General features: G+C 52.3%; 1 pseudogene across 1 annotated transcript; it reads right to left on the bottom strand.

Moving 5' to 3' along the window:
• Nucleotides 1-4,975: 4,975 nt before the first annotated feature.
• On the bottom strand, nucleotides 4,976-16,073 carry LOC311522883 (zona pellucida sperm-binding protein 1-like; annotated as a pseudogene). The gene is made up of 13 exons: nucleotides 15,840-16,073; nucleotides 14,154-14,275; nucleotides 13,842-13,985; nucleotides 13,025-13,478; nucleotides 11,668-11,811; nucleotides 10,665-10,849; nucleotides 10,481-10,578; nucleotides 7,661-7,788; nucleotides 7,378-7,567; nucleotides 7,139-7,289; nucleotides 6,843-6,927; nucleotides 5,682-5,807; nucleotides 4,976-5,115 (listed from the first exon to the last, which is right to left on the bottom strand). The product of its transcript is annotated as a zona pellucida sperm-binding protein 1-like (transcript).
• Nucleotides 16,074-21,949: the final 5,876 nt, after the last annotated feature.

Raw genomic sequence — 21,949 nt, 5'->3', positions numbered from 1 at the left:
CCCCCCCCTTTATATATATGAAAGGAAATAAAGTCACAATTGTTTAAAAACCGTTCTGTATTAGTTGTTGCACAAAACATTGAGAGAAATCAGAAGCTAGAGGGGGGTATTGGGTTAGGGGGGTGGACGAGGAGGAGGGAAGGACTAGTCCAGAAACCAAATCAAAATTTAGGATATGCCAGCTTTCTGCTGCTTGTGCAATCCTCTGGGGTTGACTGTGTTGGTCCCCACAGCCTCCCCCCCGCCATGTTCTTGGGCATCTGGGTGAGGAGGCTATCGAACTTGGGGAGGAGGGAGGGTGGTTATCCAGGGGCTGCAGTGGCAGTCTATGGTCTTGCTGCCTTTCCCGCATTAGATCCACCATACAGCGGAGCATATCAGTTTGCTCCCCCATGAGCTTGACCATAGCATCCTGCCTGCTCTCATCGCCCACGTCCTTCCTCTCTTCATATTCATGTAACGCTTTACACGACTCTGCAATTGTTTGCCTCCATACACTCAACTGGGCCCTATCAATGCGGGAGGACTGCAAGAGCTCAGCAATCGTTGTCCCGAGTTCATTTTTCCACCTTCTAATCTGGACCAGCCTCTGGGACGGAGTAGATAGGGGCTGTATTGAAACATTTGCGCCTGCTGCAGGAGAAGAAAAAGGGAGGGTAGTATTTTAAAAGATACAGTTTAGAGAACAAAGGGGACGCTGTTTCTCAGTGAAACAGGCAATTCATAATACACAGCACGTGTTCTTTCTGTACAAGGTCTCATTTTGCCTCTCAGACTGAAGTGCCTGCCACTTTGGTGTGAGTAAGCCATCACATGCGGCCGGGCAACAGAATTCAGCTTGCAGCTCCTTGATTTTTTTTGTACGACACTGTTCTGTGTCCCTGGAGTAGCCTCTTTTCGTCATGGCAGTGGAGAGTTTAATGTACGTATTTGCGTTCCTTTTTTTGGAACATAGTTGTGCCAGAAGAGATTCGTCTCCCCAACATGCAATGAGATCCAGTACCTCCCGTTCAGACCAAGCTGGAGCTTGTCTGCGAATCCGGGACTGCGTGGTCTCTTGAGATGGTGGACTCTGCACGGTCTCCTGTGCTGGTGGACTGTGCTGATGGTGACCAAACAGGAAATTCAAAAGTTCCAGGGGCGTTTACTGTCTACCTGGCTCGTGCATCGGAGTTCAGAGAGTTGTCCGGAGCGGTCACAAGGGAGCATTCTGGGATAGCTCCTGGAGGCTAATATTGTCAAATTGCGTCCACAGTACCTCTAACCCGGAACTGCGATCTCAGTTTTAGTGTTACTCCACTTGCCAAGGTGGAGTACAGAAATCGGAGTAAAGAGCCCTTTAAATTGAAAAAACTGGTTTGGTTGTGTGGATGGAACCAGTTTTATTTCGAGGTAACTCGCCTAATTCGGAAATAACTGCGTACTGTAGACCAGGCCCAAGTCTCCCTACTTCAGCAGGAGAAACATTTGGCCATTTTTCTATCATACTCAGCACTTTTCCCCTAAGTGGAGAAGTTTCATCCTCTCCTCCAACTCTCTCCTGTCTGGTGTCTCTGCTCCAGAAGTCAATGGAAGGATTCCCATGGACTTTGAAGCAGACCTTTTCTGTCACGGGAAAATCATCCCTCACCTTCAGTGTCTGGAAGAAACCCCACGCAATGACATTTTATACATCTTCAGAACTGGCCTTTCAGTAGTCTACTGAGGCCTCCCTTCTTCTTCACCCTGCCTTTAGAATTAGGGATGGCCAGGTTTTTCCGTTTAAAGATTTTTATAGGGAGCAGTAGCAGAAATACAGAACTTACACCCTTGTGTCTGAAACTTGTTCTTCTGCTGCCACCCTATTGTATTGGCTCCAGGGTAGTTTGGTTAGCTAAGCCTTCCCCTTCCATCACTGTAGTCCTGGAAAGCACACTGCTGCCCCCCCCCCCATAACTGCCCATCAGCCAGTATTGACCCCCAGTTTTGCATCATTTAAATACACCATTGAGTTGTTGGAGGAAACAGCTTATTGCTATTGTTCTATCCTGGCACAGATCAGTGCTGGCAATCCTCATTCAAACATTGTAGCTTGCACCACTCCCTTTGGATTGTTTCTGGTACCCTAAGGCAATTATATGTCTTACTTCTGTGCCAAGATGATACCAAGTCTTTCATGTGCAGGATTGTCTATGCTGACTGCATTGTCACATCATTTAGCTGGTAGAAAGAAAGTCACAGGCACCCATCCAGCTGCATGCAACTTGTATCTCCAGTGTTGCGTTACTGCTTATAGTTGGCTGTCCGCTGCCACTATTGAGCTTTCAGGGAACCCCCTCTCTTCTGTCACAGACTTTAAGGCCAGAAGGGACCTGAGCTCCTGAGTAGTCTGAGCCCCTGCACATTACAGGCTACAGAACCTCACCCACCCACTCCTGCAATAGACCCATGACCTCTGTCTGAGTTAGCGATGTCCTCAAATAATGATATAAAGACAAAACTAAACAGAATCCCCACATTTACATTAGTTTAAACCTGCAAGTGACCCGTGACCTGTGCTGGAGAGGACGGCAAACCCCCACCGACAGGGTCTCTGACATGGGGGAAATTCCTTCCCAATCCCCAAAATGGTGATCAGTGAGACCCTGAACATGTGGGCAAGACCCACCAGCTAGATACCTTGGGGAAAGAATTCTCTATAGTAACTCAGAGCCCTCCCCATCTGGTGTCCTTTAAACCAGCCCTTGCAGATCTTTGCAGCTCGCAGTCACAGAGCGCTCGTGTGCCATTGTAGGCAGTCTCATCCTACCCTCCCCTCCATAAACTTATCAAGCTCAGTCTTGACGCCAGTTACGCTTTTTACCGCCCCCCCACTCCCTTTCAAAGGTTGCTCCAGAATCTCACTCCTCTGATAGAGAAACTTTTGTCTAATCTAAAGCCTAGACTTGCTTATAGCCAGTTTATATCCATTTGTTCTTGTGTCCACGTTGGTGCTTATGTTAATTCCTCTCTGACAGTAATCCCTTTGATGCATTTAGAGAGAGCAGTCATCTATCTCTCCTCAGCCTTCTTTTGGTTAGGCTAAATGAAAGTATTTCAGTCTCCTCTCCTAAGTGAGGATATCCATTTCTCTGGATATACTAGTAGCCCTTCTCCATATCTGGTCCAGTTTGAATTCATCTTACACATGGGAGACCAGAATTGCACACAGTATTCCAGATGAGGTCTCACCAGTGCCTTGTATAATGGTACTAGCACTTCCCGGTCTCCACTGGAAATACCTCACCCGAGTATCCCATGACTGGGTTAGCCTTGTTCCCAGCTGCATCAGAGTGAAATCTCAGAGTCATCCTGTGATCAAGCAATACACCCAAGTCTTTCTCCTTCTCTGTTGCTTCTAGGAGATAAGTGCCCAGCTTTCAGCAATAATTCTCATGGTTAGTCTCCAAGTACATGATTTAAGCACAGAAGCAACGGCCTTTACAACTACAGCACGATCTTTATGCTACTTTGAAATTTTCGCAAATGGCAAATTCATTGCCTTGTGCCTATAAACCACCAGGCTTCCATTCATTATTGTGCCAAGCCATCACACAATGCTTTTTGCGGAGAGTAACAAAAAGCATGATCCCTGCTGCCATCTTCTTACAGTCCAAGACTCTGACCTTGCAACACTCCATTTTGGGATGCAGGAGTACACACGTGCACCCAGTCAGGCAGAGCAGGGACTCAAACCCATGTCTCCTAGATCTCAGGCGAGTGCCCATGCATTTCTTGGATACACATGCCTTTCTGCTTTTTCCATGAAGAGTTTTGAGGCATTGGTTTTGCCTACTGCAGGATGAACATTGACATTTAATGAACAGTTTGTGTTGCTTGGCCAGCCCTCAGCACGTGCTTAACTCCATGCATGCGTGAAGTCATTACCACATGCACATTAAGTGTCTGCAGGATCCGGTCCCACAGTAGGCTACCCTAGAAGATGGTAGTAGAGGGGTTAGAACAGTTACACCACGTTAGCGTGACAGTCCCTGTGGGTTCTACAGTAGGTGGAGGGTGTTGACGTGGTAGGAGCAGTGGGAGAGGATTTTAGCTGTTGGAAGGGGATTTGGAGAGGAGCTGGAGGGCTGTAGTTTCCCCAGGTGAGATGGAAGGAAACTAATGCAAATGGAGAAGGGTAGATTGCCGTGTAGACAGAGGTGAGTGCGTAGATGTAGCCGAGGTAGCTTTGGCCTAGCCAGATCAAGCAGTAGAGCAACAGCAGCACAGGCTACCCACTGGAGTACGACCCAGAGTCCCAGCTAGTCTTGTATAGGCCATGCTTCCACTACCGTTATTTCAACTAGCTTGATGAAAGCTAGCTCACTTGGGTCTGTGTGTGCGCACTACAGCCATGCTTTGGAGTGCCCCAGAGATATAGCTTAAGGGTCAAGAAGCAGGAGATACCAGTTATGGGGCAGATCCCAGCTCTCAGGCAGGATGCTTAAGGTCTTGAAGCATCAGGTTTCCCAGTCACTAACACAATGGGGAAATCTTCTCCACCTCCTGCCACAGCCCCCACAGAAGACACAAGGGTTTCTAGTTACCAGACTTAGGCGGACTTCATGTGAGACTGGCAAGCGCCAGTAGTTCTTATTGCGTGCCCAGGGGAGTTAGAATCCAGCTATTCACAGTAAAGTTAATCAAAAAGTCTCTAGTTCGGCTGAGTGGCTTCCCCTCCCCCCAGATAGGACCCCAGGAGTGAGAGAAAGCCATTTGATTTACCTTGTCTAGTGCTAGCTTGCAGTCTTCTTCCTGTCCTCTATGCCACATCCTATTCTGGTGTCTATCCCTGCAGAGAGGTCTGTTCTGCTGCTGAATGGGGAAGAGCTACAAGGCTAGTAGCAGACCCCTGGCCTCAACAACTGCTGTTCCCTCCCCCAGAGGGACACACGCTACCACAAGACATTAGTGCACTCCAGAGATTTTATTTCTGCTCCTCTCCCTTATTTTACAGTCATCTGCCATGGAAGATTTGGGACCTTGTCATCCAGCTGCTTCTCCTATGGAGTAGTGTCACAGTAACGAGATAAGCCACAGCCACCAATGAAAGCATGGCCAGAAGCACCAGGGTCAGGTCTAGTCTGGAGACAGGGTCTGAAGGAGGAGGAGGAGGAGAGGTTAAGACAATCCAGATTTCTGTAAGGTCTAAAGTGTGGAGATGACACCTAGACTTCCCTGCCCCAGTGGTGCTCCCCCTACCGCTTAGGCCAGCCTTCATCAGAAAGATACTTGAATTGTCAACTCACTTTTTAGACTGTGAGCCAGCACCACCATCCCATTGATAGCCATCCAATAGAGGGCAGAGGCAATGCTAGCCCCAGTGCATTGAGTGCCACAGAGGCTCAGGGCATACAAGTCACCATTGAGGTGCCATAGTGTCCCCCCCGCTTCCCCCAAGTTTGCTGGTTTTTGAGACATCCTATGAATGTCCATAGGATAAGGATATAACCCACCATTGGCCCACTCATAGGAAGCACTCACAGGTATGGTGTCAGCCAGCATTAGCTTACATATGGATCATCAAGGAGTGACTTCTGCATGTAGCCCCCCTCCCCCCATGAACATTTATATTAGAACCCCCTAGACAGCATTGACTTGCTGTATTCCAGGTTACTGTGCAAGATGCCAGTTGTCCTACTAGGGTTTAACAGAAACCTCACCCTTGTTCTCATAGACGTGCTCTCTCCACGGCTCAGGGCTCTCCTGGAAGATCACAGGGCCAGGAGAACTCACCAGGTCCTGGGGCTCTCCTGTCCCATTGTTGATATCCAGGAACCGGCGGCCTCCTGGCAGATGGAATGGAGAGTTAGGGAGCTGTCTGTCCAGCGCACTCACAACCAGAGGGCCCATCGTGATGAAATGCAGCGTCACCATGGACTCAACCATGAGTCCTTACAGGCCTCCTGACAGGTTGTGGTACCAGGTATTAGATCTTCCTGAATTGCTTATTTGAAGTGTGGGAGAAGTTGGGAAGAAAGGCCATTTCATCAGGAGCAGCAGACACTCCACTCTCCAGAGGCAATTTCTAGTATTGTCTCCTACATAGGGCAGTTGTAGGAGATTAGGCCATTTACCTCTTCGTCTTAGCCCATCATACCCTAGCTAGCGCTACAGGACATGGTAGAGGTACATAACGAGCTGGGCTGAACGCCTTGCAGTCAGTGTGTAGCACAGGGCTGGGCAAACTTTTTGGCCTGAGGGCCACATTAGCACTGTAAAACTATATGGAGGGCCAGGTAGGGAAGGCTGTGCCTCCCCAAAGAGCCTGGCTCCCTCCCAATTCCTGCCCCCCGACTGCCCACCTCAGAAACCCCCTCTGCCCCCCAACTCCTTGTCTCCTGACTGCCCCCTCCCAGGACCCCTGCCCCTAACTGCCCAATGGGACCACACCCCTATCCAACCCCCCGCTCCCTGACAGCCCCTGCTGGACTCCAATGACTATCCAATGCCCCCTGACTGCCCCCCCGAACCTCTGCCCAATCCAACCAGCCCCTGTCCCGACTGCCCCCTGACACCCTCTGCCCCTTCTCCAATCCCAACCCCCTTATGATGCTGCTCAGAGCAGTGGGAGCTCACAGCTCCTACCGGAGCAGAGTGCTGGAGGCGTGCTGAGGCTGCGAGGGAGAGGGACAGCACAGGAGGGGCTGGGGGCTTGCCTCCCCGGCCGGGAACTCAGGGGCTGGGCAGGATGGTCCTGTGGGTGGTAGTTTGCCCACCTCTGATATAGCAGGACAGGCAGATCTCTGTTCACTATGAGTCCTCTGGTATTTGGGATGGGAGCTTGTAGAAACCCACATGGATTTCAGACCACTCCGACTTACTTGTAGCAGCTCCTGATGGGCACAGGGTCCTGCAGGGCTCCAGCCGGGAGGGGTAGCAAGCTGAGGCGCTACAGTAAATGTACACCTAAAATCCACACAAGTGAGAATGGAGTTAGTGAGTGACTGGCCAGTGCTGGTAGGAGGCAGGAAGTAGATCCACAGCTATCGGTTTGGTTCTGCATGTGCAGCGCCTCAGCAGAGACTGAGGAGGTCAGGACCTGACTAAAATAGGAGCTCCTGCCCCTGCACTCCGACTTCCCCCTCCTCACCCGCTTTATATGTGGGCCCCTTCTCACCTCTCCCTCAAGTGCCACCTGGGAGGCGGAGTCCACAAAGGCAAAAGTGGAGAGGACGAAGCGCTGGTGGTGAGTCGGGAAGGGCAGCTCAGATGAGGCAGGGCCCACGGGCACAAGCTGGGTTCTGTAGTTGTCTCCCAGGAACGGGCACCTGGGAGCAAGACATGAGAGAAGGGTGGACCAAGGAAACCGCCTTCCTCCTCCCCAAGCCATGCTCCCCCTCCATCCCAGCCACTCACCCGTCCACCAGGATGGGCCACTGCGGCTGCTGCAGGGGGTTAGCGCTTGGGGTGGCCCAGCACTGGTGCAGAACCAGAACCAGGGACGGGTCTGTTCTGTGCAGGATGCGAACCTCCATGTAGACAGGGTCCCTGAGCACCTTCACCACAGGGTAGTCTCTCTCCGAGAGATAGGATCTGTAGCTCGGGTCTGTGGGGGAGAGGGTAGGAGGAGAGCAGAGCTGAGACACCTGTGGTCCTTCAGGGGGATGGGATCTCCGTGCTGGAGTGAGGGGTCACCTACCTGTGGCAATGCGCAGCTCAAGCCGGAGGGGTCCTGCCTGGGTGACTGGAGCAGGTGTGGGGGGCAAGAAGACCTCGACCTGGACTGGCAGAAAGTCACTGGCATTGTAGATGCAGCGAGCATGGAGGCTGCACAGGAGAGAGCAGAGGGAGGAGACAGGGGCTGATGCTCTGTGACTTCAGCTTGAGGCCACGTGGTGTCTGGCAGTGACCTTATTAGTGCTCGAGACAAGCAGGATCAGGCCCTATCAGTACTTGGATGGGAGACATCCAAGGATGCTAGTGGATCAACCCTTTTAGCAACTCAGATGTTCTTCCCTCCAACTCAGGGACTCAGCAGGAGTGTCTGAGCACGGCCACATGGGGGCCTTCTCAGACAGGCTAGAAGCACCTGCTTACTTGTCCTCACATCTCTTTCGGCAGCATTCTCAATGTAAGCAGGGGAATAGTCCTGCTCTTGTGGGGAACTTTCCTGGCTTCTGCACTACCCCGGTGAAGTGGGCTAGCGAAAGGATCCGAGTCCTCGCTCCCACTTCCTTTATCCAGTGGCCTCCCTGCCCTTCAGGGCTCCCCTCCACTCTCCTGTCTGGCAGAGTCCTCATAACCCCAACAAGGCTAGGCCCAGGATTCGGGGGGGGGGGCTCGACCTCCAACCCTGCTGTGGTCACCTAGGACTGGGGCTAGGGTGTCCCCACTCCGGGGTACTCTCTCTGCACTGGGCACTTCTGACCCATGACCATTACATACAAGGTAAAGCAAATGCAAGTTATCTAATCAACTATTTTAGAAAGAAGGAAACATGGGAAAGGTTAAAGGAAACACATGACCTGACTGTGTGACCCAGGCAAATCCAGCTCACACGGAGGACAGGACCTCCCTGGCCTCCTGACTCTGATTAGCCTGCCCACCCTGTCAGTCAGGCTGACCTGGAGCACTGGCCTCTCCCCATTGTTCCTGGGGACTGTCACTCTCAGGGTCCTGATTTCCCAGAGATCCTTCCCCTTTTAGTACTGGGAGCTAGCCAACCAGTGCACCTCACTGAATGTTAGTAAGGGGGCAACAGTCCTTACATCAAGCTTTCTTTCTACCAACCCTGTAGGGAGTTATTAGTCCCTCAGGGTGGCCCCATGGAGCCCTTCTCGGGTCAGGCTGGCTGTGCCTACTTGTCATTGGAGATCGCACAGCAAGTGGCATTTACAATCATAAGATTAGGATTGGAAGAGCCCTCAGGTGGTCAGCTAGTCCAACCTGCTGCTCAAAGCGGGACCAACCCCAACTAAATCATCCCAGCCAGGGCTTGGTCAAGCCAGGTATTCAGAACCTCTAAGGATGGAGATTCTGCCACTTCCCTAGGTAACCCATTCCAGTGCTTCACCACCCTCCTAGAGGGATAGTCCCGTCCCCAATAGCCATCCTAGACCTCCACCACTGCAGCTTGAGACCATTGCTCCTTGTTCGGTCATCTGCCATCACTGAGAACAGCCAAGCTCCATCCTCCTTGGAACCCCTTCAGGTAGTTGAAGGCTGCTATCAAATCCCCCCTCACTTGTCTCTTCTGCAGACTAAATAAGCCCAGGTCCCTCAGCCTCTCCTCATAAATTATGTGCCCCAGCCCCCTAATCATTTTTGTTGCCCTCTGCTGGGCAATCTCCAAATTTTTCCACATCCTTTCTGTTGGTGAGGGCCCAAAACTGGACACAGTACTCCGGATGGGCTTCACCACTGCTGGTGAGAGGGGAATCACTTCCCTCCATCTGCTGGCAATGCTCCTACTAATGCACCCCAATATACCAGTAGCTTTCTTGGCAAGAAGGGCCCACTATTCATTCGTAGCCAGCTGCTCGTACACTGTAATCCCCAGGTCCTTGTCTGTAGAACTGCTGCTTAGCCAGTCGGTCCCCAGCCTGTACCAGTGAATGGGATTCTTCCCTCCTAAGTGCAGGACTCTGCACTCGTCCTTATTGAAGCTCAGATTTCTTTTAGCCCAATTTTCAATTTTTCTAGATCTCTCCCCCCAACTTAGTGTTATCCATTAACTTACACCCTCAGCAAGCCATCCCATCATCCAGATCATTAATGATAATGAACAAAACCAACCCCAGGACAGACGCCTGGGGCATGCCGCTTGATACCAGCTGCCAACTAGACAGAGCTGTTGATTGCTACCCGTTGACCTTGATGATCTAGCCAGCTTTCGAGCCACCTTTAATTCATTCATCCAGCCCCTACTTCTTTAACTTGCTGTCAAGAACACTGTGGGAGACTGTAACAAACTTTGTTAGAGTCAAGGTATATCATGTCCACCGCTTTCCCCACATGCGCAGAGCCAGTTCTCATCATAAAAAGCAATCAGGTTGGTCAGGCACGACTTGCCCTTGGTGAATCCATTTTGGCTGGTCCTGATCACCTTCCTCTCCTCCGAGTGCTTCAGAATGGATTCCTTGACAGCCTGCTGCAGGATTTTTCCAGGGACTGAGGTGAGGCTGACCAATGTTGGCATTTGATCAGACAACGTAAAACCCTGACTCTTGGACAGTCAGCTGCACAGAGTGTCCTTCCCTTCACAAAGCAAGATTTTGCCCCATGCCCCATTAGGGATCAGGTGCATTGCCCCACTCAGAAAAGGGGATGTCTGTGACTGCAGGGAATCCATACCTGTAGAACATCCCCTAAGTCCTTTGGTGGTCAGGAGAGGCTGCTGGAAAATTGATGGATCAGATCTTTGCCAGGGGAAAGGATCAGCCCTTCCACAGTGGAAGCGTGAGGCCAGAAGACTGCTCACCATCACTTCCTTGCTAGTCAACAGAGCAGGCCAACTTACATGAAGGTGCTGTCCCGGGTGATGGAGCCGTCCGGCCCAGTCCGGATGTCGATGCCAGAGATCAGCTGGTTCTCATAGATCAGTTTGTCATGGATCACCTGGAAGAGTGGAGACATGGGGCAGGTTAGTCCCCCAAACCCCTGAGCAGAGCACTCACCCTGGCTTCCCGTGGGTGTCCCCTCACCTGGACTGTGGTGCCGCACTGCATGAGGGGGAAGCGGAAGATCACAAAAGCCTCAGTCATCCTGATGGGGCCACACCCTGCCTGGGCATAGGCTAGCCGGACACTCTCCAGGATGATGGGGTGATCAGACATGTCCCTGGAGACCACCAGAACAAAGTGACCATCCAGGAGGCACTGAACAGTGACTGCAACACAAAGGAGCAGGATTAAGTATAGATGTTCCTGGTAGAGGAATTGGGCAAGAGTTCCATGCCACACTCAGGATGATAGATTGGAGAAGAGCCATGAGAAATATTAGAAAACAGGCCTTGTAGTGACCAAATTCTGTCTCTTTAGACAGAGAGAAGGTTAAGGGGTGACTTGATTACAGTCTAAGTATTTAAATAAGGTGTAGATCTGAGAGCGAGGGTAGTTAACTCTTGGAATGGTTTGTCCAGGGTCATGGTGGATTCTCCATCACTGACAAGGCAAGACTGGATGTCTGCCAAGAGATCTGCTGGAGGAATTATTTCAGGGAAATCCTATAGCTTGTGTTATACAGGAAATCAGACTAGTGATCACAATGGTCCCTTCTGGCTTTGGAATCTATCAAATGAAGCCCCATGGGGGTAAGTGGGTTTGTCTGAGACAGCATGATTGCAGCTCATGTTGTGCAGGAACGAGACACAAGCCGGCAGAGTTATCCATCGATCTGATGATGGAGCACCAGCCTGTACCGTCTGATGGGTCTTCCTCTGCCACCACACATTTGGTGTTGGCTCTCAAGATCTGCCAGGCATTAGGCAACTGAGGAGAGACCGTGATGTAGGAAGGAACCCCTTTGCACACAACTGATGCCAGCTGCAGCCTAGGGTGAGAGTTACAAAGACATTGCATCCAAGTCTAGTTCACCATGCTAGTAGGTGGTGACCAAACTCATCTGAGACGTACGGTGTGTCACCAAGCTTCCCAGGACAGAGATGACAAAAGGCTCCATAACCTGACATGAGGGCAGGTCTCCCACCTGTGTTGCCAAAGTAGCAGGGAGTGGTGAGGTCAGTCTCATCATAACAGCAGCCAGCCTGGAAGCAAGCAGCTTGGCCTGGGGCATCCGCACAGGGCATCTTCCCAGCCACCACACGGCACTGCTCCTCTGTGAGATGCGCCCCTAGAACAGCAGGGTGTGGATTAAGGAGAGCTAGAGAGCCTCTAAAGAGATCACAAGAGACCCTTCCCCAGAGACTTTTTAAGATCTGTAGTGACCTCTGGACAAGTGGCTGACCTCAACACCAGTCCAACCCTCCTCCCCTTCCCCAAAGGGCTGCAAGAGCTCCCACAGTGGTCCTCCATCCCAGCTCACCCTGCCCCCCACAACCATAACCTCAAACCACATACCACCTCAGACAGCATTGTGCTCAGATCCCCACCCCTGTCCTCCAGATGTAGCATGTTGCCCTTCTCTGATAGCAGGCTTAACATGTCACTTGGAAATTCAGGCTCCTGACCTGCTGCTGTGTCAGAGGAGAGCCCCCACCTGCACCCTACAGCCCCCTCAACACAGCCAGCAGTGTGGTCAACTGTAATTTATCACTTAGCAGTTCTGAGGTGGGTTTCTCGAGCCATCTCATGAAATAGTGAGCAGACGCCTGCTCTATGAATTTTTCCTTTATTGAAGTCACCATCTCCCTTTACGGACGATGGGGCAGAAGCTAGCAGGTTGGCCACCATTTCCCCATAGCCGATCAGAGGAAAGTGTCCCTCATAAACATGGCTGCGAATTTCTTTCATGAGACTGAAGCTGTACCTACAGGCAAAGTGGATGCCACTCTGGTTTAGGGGGAGGGCTAGACAGGACTCTAGGAGAGGGAGGGACTAAGAGCTGAGAAGAGCCTGTGAGAGACACTTGGGTTGTGTGTGTGAAGGAGACAGATTGCAAGCAGATGTGGGGGTGAGATATGAAGGGATACAACATCAGATCCCAAACCCTGGGATACTGGAGGAACAGGGGAAGCCCCTCTGAGCAGCCAATGGCAAGGACACATTGGTGCATGTGCCTGGATTTTGTGCCAAAGAAGCTCAGACTTTGGAAGCAAGTGCCTTCCCCCTAAACTTTGAAAAACCAGAAGGCAAATAGCCACCCCTTCCCCTTCAAATAAACTGGGGGCGGGTGGGGGAACAGCATGATTTCTAAACGAATCTCATTTTTGATCATGGCTTACAACACTGTCAACACCAGCTCTAACATGGCAGCCACAAGCAAGAGACAAGATTCAGCTCCTCTGAAGGCCACCACAGGAGTCAGGAGTGGAGCATGAAACCTTCCATTAGAGGGGACCCACATGCACTCAAACCAGTTAGAGGTCACAGACACCCGCACACACCTATGTTGCTTGGTGGAGGATATATTTGGGGCACCGGGCGCACCAGGCCCGGCTGCGGCTGGGGCACCGGGCGCACCAGGCCCGGCTGCGGCTGGGGCACCGGGCGCACCAGGCCCGGCTGCGGCTGGGGCACCGGGCGCACCAGGCCCGGCTGCGGCTGGGGCACCGGGCGCACCAGGCCCGGCTGCGGCTGGGGCACCGGGCGCACCAGGCCCGGCTGCGGCTGGGGCACCGGGCGCACCAGGCCCGGCTGCGGCTGGGGCACCGGGCGCACCAGGCCCGGCTGCGGCTGGGGCACCGGGCGCACCAGGCCCGGCTGCGGCTGGGGCACCGGGCGCACCAGGCCCGGCTGCGGCTGGGGCACCGGGCGCACCAGGCCCGGCTGCGGCTGGGGCACCGGGCGCACCAGGCCCGGCTGCGGCTGGGGCACCGGGCGCACCAGGCCCGGCTGCGGCTGGGGCACCGGGCGCACCAGGCCCGGCTGCGGCTGGGGCACCGGGCGCACCAGGCCCGGCTGCGGCTGGGGCACCGGGCGCACCAGGCCCGGCTGCGGCTGGGGCACCGGGCGCACCAGGCCCGGCTGCGGCTGGGGCACCGGGCGCACCAGGCCCGGCTGCGGCTGGGGCACCGGGCGCACCAGGCCCGGCTGCGGCTGGGGCACCGGGCGCACCAGGCCCGGCTGCGGCTGGGGCACCGGGCGCACCAGGCCCGGCTGCGGCTGGGGCACCGGGCGCACCAGGCCCGGCTGCGGCTGGGGCACCGGGCGCACCAGGCCCGGCTGCGGCTGGGGCACCGGGCGCACCAGGCCCGGCTGCGGCTGGGGCACGTAGCGCATGGTCTCCTCTGGGGTTAAGTCACGTTCAGTGGGCTTGGGGCAGGTCATGTTCACATCATAGGTGGCAGCGACGGCGATGGCGCTCAGCAGTTCCTCCACTCGGACTTGCAGGTGGTTACGCCCATCCTGCAATGAAGAGACACCAATCAGTCAGTATTGTGGCCTAACAGACTCTGTAGGCGCTAAGCCCAGCGCCCCCAGCTGCACAGGCTGCTGTGACTGCAGGTATGGACCCATCTCCAGCTTCTGTTGTTGCTCAGGTACACTGGGGTGAGGTGTGCCAACCCCCCTCACCTTCTTCTGCACATGACAGCCATTGTAGCCAGCTGAGAAGATCATCGCTCCTTGCTCGCCAGATGTGACCCAATGGAGACAAATGGAGCAGTTGGTAACTTCGAAGGGTGTCCCAAACTCATCTGTGGAGAGAGTCATACAGGTCGTGGGTAAGGAAGAGTTAAAGCCCTTGATGAAGCTTAGCCAAGTAGCCATGTTTGGAACAGCGACTGTGGTTTGTCACATCCTTCAATTTAGTGGAGTTTAGCATGGTGGGAAGCAGCTCCAAAGATACAGGACGGCCGTCATTTACCAAGTCTGACCTAGAGCCAGGAGTGTTAGGATATAGATATTCAGGCCTGTCTGTCAAGGCCTATACTCTCAGAATTTAGGTGTATTCTTATCACTTGGCTAGTTCTAGAGGTATAAGAGAAAGAATCAAAATCACTGTCTGCTGGTATAAGGGCCTTCTCTTATCAGGACAATCTCTTATCAGGACAGGATTGTATTCCTATCACCTCCAGAGAAAGGGAAGTGCCTAGAAAATGTAAAAGGAAACTTAGTTTGATAGCATCCTGTCTGGCAAGCACTCACTCATCAATAGCTGGGATGTGAAATCCTCATTCCTGTATTGTTTTGTCATTTATAGTTCCCACTTTCCTATTGTTTGTCTGTATAATCTCTGTCTGGTTCTGTGATGGTTTCTGTCTGCTGTATAATTAGTTTTGCTGGGTGTAAACTCATTAAGGTGGTGGGATATAATTGGGCACATAATCATGTACCAATGTGTTAGGATTGGTTAGTTACATTTCAGGAAAATGATTGGTTAAGGTATAGCTAAGCAGAACTCAAGTTTGACTATATAATCTGTAGTCAATAAGGAAGTGAGTGGGCGTGGGTGGGAGGGGATGGGAACAGGGGTGCGGAAATTGGAATCATGTTTGGCTATGGGCAGGAATGGGAACAGGGACACAGGTGTAAGGCTCTGTGGTGTCAGAGCTGGGAAGGAGGACACTAAGGAAGGAAATTGCAATCATGCTTGCTGGAAGTTCCCCCCAATAAACTTTGAATTGTTTGCATCTTTGGACTTCGGGTATTGTTGCTCTCTGTTCATGCGAGAAGGACCAGGGAAGTAAGTGGGTGAAGGAATAAGCCCCCTAAAAAGGAGGACTGATAGTGGCCGAGCCAGGCAGGCCAGACCATCCCATCCCATGCTTGGGCATGACAACAGGGAGGTGATCGCCCACAGAGGGCGCAGGATCCAGGCGTCTGGAGCTCAAAGGGCCGAGTTACACCAGAGCTTGGGATACCCAGCCACATTTTGGTATGTCCTTTTACAGTCTCCCCCCAGCAGGGTTCCCTCTTTACCCTCTGCTATTTTGTGGGTCACGGTCAGCAGGCTGTTGTGAGGAAAGACTTTGCTACCTGGATTCAACGGTTAGGGCTATCTCCAGTCTTTTCTCCAGGGGACAGAAGCCACAGACTCTCACTTCAGGAGACCAGGGTACTCAAGATTTGAGGGCAACAGCCAGGCCACCAAAAAGCACTAGAGTAGGACCTTCTTGTTCCCTTCCTAAAGCTCTCATTACATACTGTAGAAGTAAGAGGTTTCCACAAGAGACCCATAAAACCCTCCTGCATGTCTAAGAGGGCAGACGAGCAGGAGGCTTCTTAGCTTTCTCATGAAGCAGCCAGGCAGCTACTTACCCACAACTTTGAAGCGGACGGTGCGGCCCTGGCTGGGAAAGACCAGCAGCTGCATCCCATAGTCTCCACAGTCATATTCATGTTGCAAGACAGAGAAACTGATCCTGTGGAAGTCCCCCTGCCCAAGGGCTATCCTTAGGGACCAGAGCAGCACTAAGCCCACAAAATACCTACAGGCCAGCCCCATGGCTGAAGATGCTAAGAAAGAAGCCCTGTCTAGCAGCCACTTCTCATAAGGGGAGAGGCTGTGGGAGCGGGGCTTTGTAGGGTGAGTGAGTGGTGGGGAGGGGGCGGGGTGTGAATCAGATGAGCAGAGAGGCAGCACCTGGGGAGCTGCCTGGTGGTGGGGAGGGGCCGGGTGAAAAGTGCAAAGCTCAGGGTGAAAGGGAAACATAACCATCGAACCCTTCAGCCCTAAGACCCCCCTCCCATTGAAGCCTCCTGTTACGCTACCTTTTCAGTGTTGCCAACTCTCAGGATTTTATTGCAAGTCCCATGGTAACTGATGTTTTATTTCAAGCCCCATCTCCTGGAAACAAGGAACTAGCTGAGAACCTCAGTGTGCATTCAAAAGAAAAATAGGTTTCTTGCCTGCACAGTTGCAGAGAAAAGCTTAAAAACAGGGCTCAAGCACACCCCAAGTGCCCCAAAAATCAGAAGGCCAAGTTGCCTGGAATCGAGGGGTCTAGTCAGTGTATCCTTCTGGGATCGGATGATTTAGTTGGGGATTGGTCCTGCTCTGAGCAGGGGGTTGGACTAGATGACCTCTTGAGGTCCCTTCCAAGCCTGATATTCTATGATTCGAAGCGGGCGGGCAGGCACAAGGTCGAGTCAGTGTGTAGGTGGCCATGGTATTGAATGAGGCCTTTTTCTTTCTTGTTCTGTGGGATTAGGTTATTGAAAAACTGGAGTGGATACAGAGAAGAGTCACAAATGCAATTTGCCGGCTGAAAGAAGTGCCGGCTAGCAAGAGATTCTCAGTGCTCAGTCAGTTTAGGTTATCGAAAAGGAGATCAAGAAGTAGCTCAAGTACAGTGCCCAAGTACATTCATAGGGCGAAAAGACTGGCTATTAAAGGGCTCTTTAATCGAGTGGAGAAGGGTAGAACAAGATCCAGCGGTTGGAAGTTGGAGCCAGCCAAATCCATGGACGATGCGTACAATAGCCTGGGGAGGCTGTACCTCCGCAAAGAGCCCCGCGTGGCCCTGCCCATGCTCCGCCCAAGGCCCCCTCCTTCTGCTGCTGGTAGTTGGCCCCAGCCCAGGCAAGCAGCCTGCTCCTCTTCCGGGAAGCCTGCTGGGCTGGGGCTGGGGCTAGGGCGGCTAGGACTTGGGGTGGCTGGGGCCGCACCACCCAGTTCTCCAGGGCTGGGGGGAAAAGGAGGGCTGCCCGACGCCCACCCAGTGGTCTGGTGCTGGGGAGCAGCCCACCCACCCAGTGCTGCGGGGCTGATGGGGCAGCCTGTCTGGTGCTCTGGGTGGGTGTGTGTGCCCTGGCGCTTTGGGGCTGGTGGTGCTTGGGCAACCCGGGATTGGAAGGGGGGTCTGGTAGCCGTGGAAGGGAGGGATTCTGGGCTTTGGGGTGGGGCCTCAGGCTGAAGGGTGGGCCGGGCCAGGGGCTAGCCTCCCCAAGCCTGTGGTTCACCCATCGTCCATGGCCAAATCTAAGGTAGACGTAAGGCACACATTTTGAAGGGTGACTAACCCTTGGAACAGACGACCACTGGAAGTGATGGAGTCTCAATCAGGCTATGTCTACACAGCTGCAGTGCTGCCCTGTAGTGCTGAGACATACTGCAGCAACGCTGTCGTAAATCCACTGCTCCGAGAGGTAGGACGATGGCAGAGTTCTTCCAGTGAGCTCATGGCATCTACCCTGGGAGAGAGGTTGGATTAACTACGTCTCTCAGGAGGGTGAATTTTTCACAGCCCTGAGGGACACACCTGGGTCAACCTAACTTTCTAGTGTAGACCAGCCCACAGGCGGCCTGTCTGGAAGACGCTTTACTTAGACACAAGTTATCGGGCTCCATGCAGAGGTAACAGGGTGACATTCTCTGGTCTGTGCTCTGCTGGAGGTCAGATTGGTTGATCTAAGGGTCCCTTCTGGCCTGAAAATCCATGAACCTATGAAAAAAATCGCTCAAGTGTATTTTTTGTGTGAAAAATCTCATGATTTTTGCAGCAATCTCTTGATTTTTGGCTCTTTGGGGTTGGGGCTCCCCGTCTCATCTCCCTCGCTCTTTCTGCCCTTCTCACTGCTGAGAATATCGCCAACCCTGAGCGCTCAAAAATCATGAGTCCCCCCAAACTCCTGAGCTTCCCTTAAAAATCATGAGATTTTAAAAATAACAAATTTGTGGCTATTTTAAAATGCTTTTCTGGCTTTTGAATCTGCGGAGGTCATGCTTTGAAGCTTCTCTGTCTCTACAGTTATTATGTATTTGTATTCCTGCAGTGCTTAAGAGCTCCTGTCATGGAGCAGGACCCCATTGGGCCAGGCGCCATACAAACATAAAACAAAAAGATGAGGCTTGAAACCCTTTTTTTAAAAGGAAAGCTGATGTTCTGGTATGTTCACCTGACTCCAGGAGCTGGAGCTTTAAGAAAAGCACAAAGTATTGCATCACTCACAATAACATGATGAGAGTTGGTAACTCCGTCTCTGCTTCTTCCCTACTTCCCTGTTGTGTTGTGAACACTGGGGCGGGGGGGCATCGGGGGAGGAATGTAAAACTCACTCAAAGATGCTTTATCTTTGCGGCAGGGCAAGCAAGGTGTGTAGAGAAACTGCTCCCGTGACTGGGGAATGGAGAACGGGCCCCTGAGCCTGATGCTAACAGCTGCCAAACACGCCTCCCCCACAGCTCTGCTTGTACTCTTAACTCTGACCTACACACATGCTGCTAGTCTGGTCTTCTGTCCCACTGCTCTGCACCCCCTTGCCCTGTATGTCAATCTCTGGCTTGCAATTTTAACTGCTCCTGCTTGGGCCCACACTGAGATTTAAACTCCATGATCTTCAGAGCAAAAACCAGGCGATTCTGAACGAAAAGGACTAACCATCTCTAGGGAGTGGCTGTAGCACACTCATTAACATCCATGTGAACCAGCCCCTAGAGAGCAACAGATCCCCAAGCTCCCCTCATGCGGGTGACATCGTCATCTCCGTACAGGTGTAGTCCTGGCCCCTAGTCACCCTGGTGCTTTCAAAATTATTCTATTCGAATTTTCGGAAGCTATTTTATACATTCGGTCTTCTGTGTCCCTACTAAAGCGGGTGAATTTGGCAGATTGCGTCCACAGTACCAAGGCTGGCATCAAATGTCAGAGCGGTGCACTCTGGGTAGCTATCCCGCAGTTCCCACAGTCCCTGCCGCCCATTGGAATTCTCTGTTAAGCTCCCAGTTAAGCATGATGGGGTAAAAACATTCTGGCGGGTGTTTCTGGGTGTGTGTCACCAGAAAGCTACAGCAGACAATCGTTTCGCCCCTTTCTGGCATGCAGACGCCATACTGCTTTCAGCAGACGGTGCACCGCTGCTCTCCTGCTACGATGAATCCACCTCTCCAACTCAACTCTGCTCGGTCATTGTGAATCGAGCAACACAGCTTCTGCCGCCAACTCTGCTCTCCCGCTATTGCCACGCTTGCAAGCTTCTCCATGTTGTCTGTCCTGGGCTCCCACCTCTGTGAAAGCCACAGAAGACAACCATTGTCAGTCTTTGTTCGGCTACCGTGACCCAAACAGCACAGCTTCCGCTGCCACTCTGCTCTCCTGCGTTTCGCACCCCTTTTCCAGGATTACCCATGCGAGCACCATAGCCATGGAGCCCGATCAGATCTCTGCTGCATTTTGACCATTGTAAATACCTCATGCATTATCCAGCAGTATGTGCAGTACCTGCAAGACTGGTCAAGGAAGTGATGACAGCACGATCACTATACTGATGAGGACACGGACACAGATGGCATGGCATGTGGCGATTGGGAGATCATGGTGCTAATGGGGCAGGTTCATGCGGTGGAACGCCGATTCTGGGCCCAGGAAACAAGCACAGACTGGTGGGACCGCATAGTGTTGCAGGTATGGGATGATTCCCAGTGGCTGCGAAACTTTCATATGCGTAAGGCCACTTTCATGGAACTTTGTGACTTGCTGTCCCCTGCCCTGAAGCGGAAAGACACCAAAATGAGAGCAGCCCTCACAGTTGAGAAGCAAGTGGCCATAGCCCTGTGGAAGCTTGCAATGCCCAACAGGTACCGGTCAGTCGGGAATCAGTTTGGAGTGGGGAAATCTACTGTGGGGGCTGCTGTGCTGCAAGTAGCCAATGCAATCAATGACCAGCTGCTATCAAGGCGAGTGACTTTGGGAAACGTGCAGACCATTGTGGATGGCTTTAATGCGCTGGGATTCCCTAAGTGCGGCGGGCAATAGGCGGAACACATATCCCCATCTTCGCCCTGGAACATCAGGGCAGCCAGTACATAAACCGCAAGGGGTACTTTTCCATGGTGCTGCAAGCAGTGGTAGATCACAAGGAACGTTTCACTGACATCAATGTGGGATGACCTGGAAAGGTGCATGACACTCGCATCTTCAGGAACTCTGGTCTGTTTGAACAGCTGCAGGAAGGAACTTACTTCCCAGACCGAAAATTACTGTTGGGGATGTTGAAATGCCTATAGTTATCTTGGGGGACCCAGACTACCCCTAAATGCCATGGCTCATGAAGCCGTACATAGGCACCCTGGACAGTAGTAAGGAGCAGTTCAACTCTAGGCTGAGCAAGTGCAGAAAGGTGGCAGAATGTGCATTTGGACGTTTGAAAGCACGCTGGTGTAGTTTACTGACTCGGTTAGATCTCAGCACAACCAATATTCCAATTGTAATTGCTGCTTGTTGTGTGCTCCACAATATCTGTGAGAGTAAGGGGGAGACATTTATGGCGGGGTGGGAGGTTGAGGCAACTTGCCTGGCGACAAGTTTCACACAGCCAGACAACAGGGCGATTAGAAGAGCGAAGCAGGGCGCGCTGCAGATCAGAGAAGCTTTGAAAGCCAGTTTCATGACTGGCCAGGGTACGCTGTGAGAGGAGTTGTTGTTTCTCTTAAAGTTACCTGCCCCCCCCATATATATATATGAAAGGAAATAAAGTCACAATTGTTTAAAAACCGTTCTGTATTAGTTGTTGCACAAAACATTGAGAGAAATCAGAAGCTAGAGGGGGGTATTGGGTTAGGGGGGTGGACGAGGAGGAGGGAAGGACTAGTCCAGAAACCAAATCAAAATTTAGGATATGCCAGCTTTCTGCTGCTTGTGCAATCCTCTAGGGTTGATTGTGTTGGTCCCCGCAGCCTCCCCCCCTCCCCGTTCTTGGGCATCTGGGTGAGGAGGCTATCGAACTTGGGGAGGAGGGAGGGCGGTTATCCAGGGGCTGCAGTGGCAGTCTATGGTCTTGCTGCCTTTCCCGCATTAGATCCACCATACAGCGGAGCATATCAGTTTGCTCCCCCATGAGCTTGACCATAGCATCCTGCCTGCTCTCATCGCCCACGTCCTTCCTCTCTTCATATTCATGTAACGCTTTACACGACTCTGCAATTGTTTGCCTCCATACACTCAACTGGGCCCTATCAATGCGGGAGGACTGCAAGAGCTCAGCAATCGTTGTCCCGAGTTCATTTTTCCACCTTCTAATCTGGGACGGAGTAGATAGGGGCTGCATTGAAACTTTTGCGCCTGCTGCAGGAGAAGAAAAAGGGAGGGTAGTATTTTAAAAGATACAGTTTAGAGAACAAAGGGGATGCTGTTTCTCAGTGAAACAGGCAATTCATAATACACAGCACGTGTTCTTTCTGTACAAGGTCTCATTTTGCCTCTCAGACTGAAGTGCCTGCCACTTTGGTGTGAGTAAGCCATCACATGCGGCCGGGCAGCAGAATTCAGCTTGCAGCTGCTTGATTTTTTTTGTACGACACTGTTCTGTGGCCCTGGAGTAGCCTCTTTCCGTCATGGCAGTGGAGAGTTTAATGTACGTATTTGCGTTCCTTTTTTTGGAACATAGTTGTGCCAGAAGAGATTCGTCTCCCTAACATGCAATGAGATCCA

This window comes from Lepidochelys olivacea, assembly GCF_965140295.1.
Source record: "Lepidochelys olivacea isolate rLepOli2 genome assembly, chromosome: 6".
Classification (NCBI taxonomy): domain Eukaryota; kingdom Metazoa; phylum Chordata; order Testudines; family Cheloniidae; genus Lepidochelys; species Lepidochelys olivacea.
The sequence above is the reverse complement of the archived record's forward strand: the minus strand, read 5'-3'. Positions and strand labels throughout refer to the sequence as shown.